Genomic DNA, 7,828 nt, shown 5'->3' on the forward strand with positions numbered 1-7,828 from the left:
TTTCTCTGTAGGGGAGACTGGTCCATACTTTGTTAATGGAAAAGAGTGAATGAGGAAAGTGCTCTCTAATCCTAGGGAGGATGTTGAATACAGCATTTTGTTCTTCCAACGTAAATGGATGTGTCTTTACTGCCAGGAGCAGCTCTGCTTTGGATGGGGGAGCACAGCTGCTCAGACCAGCCCTGCAGATCTGGGAGGCCTCAGCCCATTCTCATCACTTTGCTTCAGGTCGTCGCAATAGGAAGTTTGGCCAAGAGCAGTTTAAGTCTGCTGCTCTTAACTTTCCACTTAGAGCTACAGTTCTCCCCTGGAGTGGGACGGGGCAAAGGTAAAGAGACAGTCATTAGGCTGTGTGACCAAAGTATTGTTTAAAGGTGACCGTATATCCCAGATCAGCAGCTGCCTCATTTTCCCCTTTCCCTCCACAAGCCCCCCCCGAAGGTTAATACAGTTCATGTTCTTAGACAGTGGTCACACAGCGCAGCACTGCACCCTTTCCTCAGGATGTGTCCCCGTGCAGTCTAATCTTCATAAAGACCGCCTCCTGAACCGAGACGTTAGGGTCATGTTGCCACATATGGAAACAAGAAACCTTCCCCTACGCTTCTTGAAAACGTCAAGACTAAGTGATGAGCCCTGTGAAAAGGTGAGGGGCATCCTCTCCACCCTATCCATGGACCTCTTGGCACCACGTTGTGCGGCATGAGACACGCTCTGCCTTGGGTGATTAGAGGAGTGCCACTATTTCTGCCTCCAGGCACCGCTGGCTCCCTGACGCAGGTTCATGGGGATAGAGGGGCCGTGAGCTGCTCGTGCGGGGTGACCACGGCGGCGGCTGCACTTTGCCCCTTGGTGGCAAGGCAGAGCATGCCGTGCGGGAATGAGGAGTGGCGCTGGGTGGAAACAACCTATTCATGACACATCCCCACCTATTCTGGAGATGAAATATGGGCAGGGTCACACGCTCTTTCCTCAGCAAACACCCTCATTACCTTGAAATTACAGTTTCCAAAGGGGCATTGCTCTTGCTCTGTGTAATTTAAAATGATGGCTCCGTGCTATTTTTAGGGTGGTGCTTTCTTTCTACTGGGGAATGTTTTCACTGAGGTTATTTAAACTTGTTTCCTCCACCACCCCTCATTCTGTGGGAAACTGTAAGGAAGTTATGAAGAAATGCTGGTAGAATTAATAGCCCAAGAGACCTAAATTTCCTCCTCTACAAGTGGAGGCAGGTCAGGCAATAACTGCTGCAGTAGGATCTCAGCTCTGTCCTGCTAGGACTGAAAAGAAGAAACTCATTCTCGGTGTGCACAGAAACCACCAGCAGAGGTGCCAGCAGCCATGTTATTGTCGAGGGTTGGATCTGGTTCTTTCGCTTTGTGCTGCTCATCAAAAAGGCATCGCACAGCACCAGCTTTTGAGCTACTGCACTAACTTCATCCAGGACTGAGCCAATAGCCCAGCTATCAAAAGGTCCTGCAGTTTATGGCTGGATCCAAGGTACCTGAGAAAGTGCGACAAAAATGTTGGTGCTGTGAGGAGAAGCAGGAGTGTGTGTACACACTCACCGCAGCACCACCACCTTCCCCCCGACGCCTTATCCTGCACAGAGGGTCTTTGTAGTCTCCCTTCCGATAACAAATCTGTTTTCATCCCTGATTTTTCGCTTGATACAGCGGTTAACTGCTGAGGGCTGTATATAAACACTTGTACTCTTCCTTAAATCCCATTATCTGGCAATTGTCTACAATAGCCTGGCCCTCATTTCATGGTGCTTTTGCTCCTACTAGAGGTCAGGGAGAGCAAATGAGCGTGTGAATAAACTCCCCATTTTTTTTTTCCACTCTCTCTCAGGAGGTCCCTGAGATTACAAGCCTGCCATGCAAACACTCTTTTCTTGTAAGCCAGCGGGAAAGCAGTAAATAGCCCAGTTCCATCCCTATAAACCCATCATATTTTTTTCTTGTTCTGTCCCTGTATACCTCCAGTCACATTTAGGGTGATAGGAGTTTGATCTGCAGCTGGTACATCTGGGCAGACCTTCATTGGGTTACACTGGTTACCAGTTTGACCCCATTCCTTGGGGTAATTCAGAAAGAATTCTACCAGGGTGTCGTGGTTTAACTCCAGCCAGCAATTAAGCAGGGCCCAGCTGCTCACTCACTCCCCTCCCCAGTGGGATGGGAGAGAGAATCAGAAGAATAAAAGCGAGAAAACTCCGAGTTGAGATAAAGACGGTTTAAATAAAGCAAAAGCGGTGCATGCAAGCAAAGCAAACCAAGGAATTCAGTCACAGCTTCCCACCGGCAGGCAGGTGCTCAGCCATCCCCAGGAAAGCAGGGCTCCATTGCATGTAACGGTGGCTTGGGAAGACAAACACCATCGCTCCGAACGTCCCCCTCCTCCTTCTTCTTCCCTCAGGTTTATATGCTGAGCATGACGATATATGGTCTGAAATACCCCTTTGGTCGGTTGGGGTCAGCTGTCCTGGCCATGCCCCCTCCCGACTTTTTGTGTCCCCCCAGCCTCCTCGCTGGTGGGGTGGGGTGAGGTGAGGAGCAGAAAAGGCCTTGGCCCTGTGTAAGCGCCGCTCAGCAGTAACAAAAAAAAATCCCTGTATTAACAACACTGTTTTCAGCACAAATCCAAAACATAGCCCCATGCTAGCTACTACCAAGAAAATTAACTCTATCCCAGCCAAAACCAGCACACAGGACAAAAATGCACCAGTCTGTTTTAATGCCCTTGCACAGTCACTTTCGTCTGCAAGCACTTGCGAAGCTGAGTAGATTTACAGGGCTGGATTTACCAAAGGCTTTAGATGGACAAGGCAAGAGTTCAGTGCTGTTCAGAGAGTGGCTTCTCATGTTGCAGTTTCCCAAGCCCCTGCTAGGCCACCACATAACCTGCCATCCTCTCTGTATTTAGCATCAAAATGTTCCAGGTCCCTTAATCCTTTCAAGTGCCCGTCTAGAAGCATCACTGCTTCTGCCTTGAGCCAACCTCACCAGCAACTGGGTGGGAGGGGGGTGTCAATGCCCCTGATAAAGCTTTATTTTTCATACTTTCCCTAAAGGTAAATTGTGACACAGTGGAAGAGCTGGGTACACAAAGCTCTTATTTTCTTGCTTCCAGGATAGCCTGTCCAATTTGTGTAATGGAACATAAAAGCAGTTTTTAATAGAAATGTCTGCCATTGTTGGAATAGGAACCCAGACTGGCTCTTCCCCGGAGCTGAGTGGTCGTGTTCACTTTCTCTGGCCTATTTATCCATGCCAGCACTACAGATTTTGCTTTGCATTTTAATATTTGGAGTTCCTATGCCTAGATTGCATGTAGGTTTTCACATGGCTTCTTGAATGTTTTTGAAAAGTTAAAGCTGCGGGGAGAAAATGGGGTCGTTAAATGGTGTCGTTATCGAGGGAAAGGAAGATCACACTTTTCCTCTCACTCTGTATCTGATTGCTTGCTCTCTCCTTCCTCTGCCCTGCCCAGACTGTGAATAGGGAGTTCGGAGGTGTTTCCTGCAGGCCAGCTGCAGCATTGTTGCTGGAAAGCCTCGGTTACAAGTAAAGAACACGGGCTGGATCAAAAGCGATGAGTTACTGGTGACTGATCTCAGCTGATGGGGGAAAAAATGACTCCTCGGTGAACTGGGCTAGTTCCCAAAAAAAGAGTCCATCGCTTTGGAAAAGAGGCTGATGGAGCATATCCAGCAGCTCTGCCGGCCGGTGGACAGCAGTTTGCGCTGAATCCACCGGATGAGGCGTTTTGTTTTGTCATCGTGTGATTATTTATACCTTCCGCTGACCAGCACATTTGTTTCCCCAAAGCAGAGTGGGTGTATGATTTGCTATTTTTTTTATTCTTTATTAAGTTCTAAATATAAACCAGGCCTGAAGGGTGTGTAGAGCTGTAGTGCTGATTGATTTGGATGGGATGGGAGGAGGCTGAGGAACTCCCCCTGTCTGCAGAGGCCTCCTCTTCTCAGCGTTCACAAACTTCTGAGCCAAGCAATGAATTTCCTTTTCTGCCCGGTTGCTCTTTATTTGAGGAACAGTTTGCCTTAGTCTGCAGAATTAAGACTATTTGATAACTCTTCTCTCAAGCACCACAAAGAATTTTACCAATAAAATAATTTGCAGTGTTGTGTGTGTGTGTGTTCATGATTTTTGCTAGAGCAAGCATATATTCTGACAGTTATAAGCTGCTCTGGCAATACCTGGCAAGAAGGACTAAGTGTATGGGGTGTTCTAGCAGCACTGAACTGTTGATAGCTATAGAAAACTTATCTGACTGATCATTTATACTAGGAAAGTTCTCTCACTTCCTTCCCTCTTTCTGTTGATAAGGTTTTCTTTCAGTCTTGTATGAAGTTATATTGCAGTCTTGTAGCAATTTAGAAGTCTTAGAAATACAAAATGATTGGTTACATACGTATAAACCTAATGTTTATACATACACAAATTAAAAAGCGAATGGATGAAACAGTTCTGCTGCTTCTGCAAAAGCTCATTAATGTCAAAACAAATAGGATCATCAAGGTCTCATACTGGGTCCCATATAACCATTTAAAATTGTGGAAGGTGGGTGGCTCGAGGGCCTCCCTAGTTTTGAGCAGGAGACCCAGGTTTTGTGACGAGCGTTCTCCCGAGGCTTTCCTATGTGCCTGTCAGAGATGGTTTCCCAGCGAGCAGCTCTCTAGCCTTCCTCTGCACAAGGAGGAGATACTGGTTTCCACATCAGAGCCTACTGATCTTTATCACAGGGTGTCTGTCCAGTGTGACAGGGAAATACTTTAAAATTGTTTTAAAAAACGTAAATAAGAATTTGAAAGAAGTAGTTGGCTGAAGCTCATGAAATTGTCAAGACAGATTTTGGTTCTGATATTCAAAACCTTTGTTCTCAGCTTTTTACCATGGTGCTACTCCTGTCTGCCTCTGCAAGTTTGAAATACCAAACAGCAAAACGACAAAGCACTGAAACGCTAGCAGGGAAGTTGCTCCTGTGAGGTACCCTTGTCCCTAAGTGTTTAGATTGGTATTAGACCAGATCCAGATCTGATATACCTTGAAACTTCAAATGTTTGGAACTTTGCCTGAAATTGGTGTGATCCTGTGCCTGTTGAAATGTTCAGGCACCTCTAGTTGCAGCTTATAATTCTTCCCTGTTCTTTTTTTCAGCTTCCACTGGCTATCCTGAGACTTAAGCTAGTGTCTTTTAAGTGCAAGGGTATATGATATTTACAGTTGTATAAGACCTGACTCTAACATTATGAATTGGACCTTAGACATCAAGCTTTATAAAACGCAGTTTGGTTGGAGGCACGATCAGTTACCGTCCATGAAGAAGCATAGCTGTATGAAAGAAGTACGTGGGGAAAAGCAATAAATGTTCTATCCGCTGAAAACAGGAAAATTCTAGGTGATATGATTGACTAGATGAGAAACTGATTTTGACAAGTCTAAAAATAGGTAGCAGAGCCAAAAGAATTTTCCACCCATGTGTTCTCTTTTCAGAGCCAGCTTAGTTAAGCAGAGTTAAAGTCGCTTTTTGGATCCACTGTGAGGTAGCGCTTATGAACACTGTTCAGTCTTCATGGATCTTCATTTAATAATCAAAACACACTGCCTTTCACCACAAGTGCTATGCTACTGATCGTTGCCATAGCAGCTGTATTGTATTGGGGAAAAAAAGTCTGTATACTGAGTTAACCACAGATTTATTTTTAAACAAAATCCCGACTGACCTCAGAGGACAATTTGCATGCTTAAATTTAGGTATATGCTTAAATATCTTATTAGAGTCGAGAAACTCTCAGAGATATTATTATGCCTGAAGACAAAATCTTAACTTTAGCTGAGGAGAGAAGCCTCTTTAATAGTCTGTTGTGGCAATAAACAATGGGAACTATAATCTGGCATTCAAAATTAATAACCTGAAGTTAATGCTTGCTTATTTCAGAATTATATTTAGAAACAGTGGAGAATAAGGAGCTTTGCTAGAGTAGAAATATAGGACACAATTGCCAAATAATGTGAGAAATAGCAAAGTGATTGCACTACTCAAGCAAGAGCATTACTGCAGTATTCAGTGGAAGATGTTCTTGCTTGGTACCCTCTCAGCTGTGGACATATGAGTGGCTTCACCCATGATAAGTCAAGACATTGACAGCTGAACATGATTAAACCATCCCATATGCCCATGGTGAATTAGTGGCCGTTGCCTCACGTTTCCAAATACCTGTTTCCTAGTATGCAGGCTACTCATGTGTGGTCAAATGTTTTAAGGTGATTCGTTCGTGCCTTGAGCCTGGGCTTTTGATATCCACAGCTTCAGGTGTGTCTCACTGCGTCTTGGCCTTTTCTTCATGCTGAGCCTGATAAACTTTCCCTTTTTGTCTCCTGGCGTATGAGTGTCTTCTTCCTGCTTAGTTTACTCACATTGAACATTCATCTTCAGAAGTGGGTTAAACAGGAAAATGCCCTTGTTACCTCGAGGATAAGAGTGTTCACACAATGAGAGTTAAACACAGTCACTACTACTTGTGATGCTCTCTGGCATCCATGAAGCCAGGCAGACCGCATCCCCTTTGCCTCTGAATAGAGTTGATTTCTACCCAGCAAGGGTAGGCTGGTCCTTGCCAGTGTTGTACTGACTACCTTGTCCTTCACGCCAAAGAGGAGGGACATTGAAATGCTCCTGTACGCAATGAAAGCTGCCTACAGATGTACAAAGCGGCAGCCCCGCTTTTTTGGGAGGTGAGACTAAGTAAGAAAGCATGAGCTGATCCCGTTCCCACTGAGGCTGCTGGGGGACTTGTTAACTGGTTTCAGCAAGGGCAGTTGTGCTGGGTGATAGTGTGTATCGAGGAAGAAAAACCAGATCTCCCAGCCATTGTCTGAATTCTATCAAAAGTCTAATAAATGGGAATTAATTTCTAAAATGGTGGTTGGAATATCTGCTATGATCTAATTAATAATTTGGGGATATGCAAAGCACCCTACAAATCATAATGAACTAATAATCCAGCAGACGTCTGGGGTGAGAAAAATACGATCTCTGTGCTACAGGGAGGATCAAAGATTTAGCTAGGCCCTTTGGTTCCATTTTTAATTAATACACTTGCCAGGTACAAAATTAGCTGGTTAAAAAAAGAAAGTTGTGTGGAACTGTTAGCTACAGAAGTCAGAGACATTGGTTTATTGAGCGGAGTTATATAAAGAATGTGCGTATCTCCAAACCTTCCGTCAGTGGATTTCAAACATGGTGCACGGGCATCAAATCTGCTTATTTTTCTCCTGGCTAATTTTTTTCCCCCCCTGCTACACTACTGAGGTGCCAGGGTAATGAGGTGACGATACTGCTATTGCTACAAAACCCAGAATAGAAGACAACAAAGAAACTTGTCTGGCTACAAAAGGTATCTTGAAGTCGTTTTGTGTTACATTAAAATCCATTAGCTTAATGACCTTGGATGCCATCTTTTTGGGCTTTACAGAATAATTCCACCACCTTTAGCTTAGTACCTCCTGATTTACACTAGTGTGTGTGAAATTGGGCTGTACTTGTAATTTGATTCTGTGTTTGCAATTGGAAGGAAGCTCATTTTTTCTAGGCTAGAATTTTAATTTTAGAGGCTCATAGAGCCATAGGGCTTGAAGCACCTCATGAACTTGTCTAGGCCTTGCTTCTGCTTCAGGCCAGAGTGATTATACCTGTATGTTTATTAAATTTGTCCTTAAAAGCCTCTTGATGGTGGATAGTCCACAGCCTCTCAGACACCCTATTCCAGTATCGCTCCCTGCACTGCTAAAAAACTTTTTGC

The sequence above is a fragment of the Egretta garzetta genome, unplaced genomic scaffold (assembly GCF_000687185.1).
Source record: "Egretta garzetta isolate BGI_Z169 unplaced genomic scaffold, ASM68718v1 scaffold397, whole genome shotgun sequence".
Taxonomy (NCBI): Eukaryota; Metazoa; Chordata; class Aves; order Pelecaniformes; family Ardeidae; genus Egretta; species Egretta garzetta.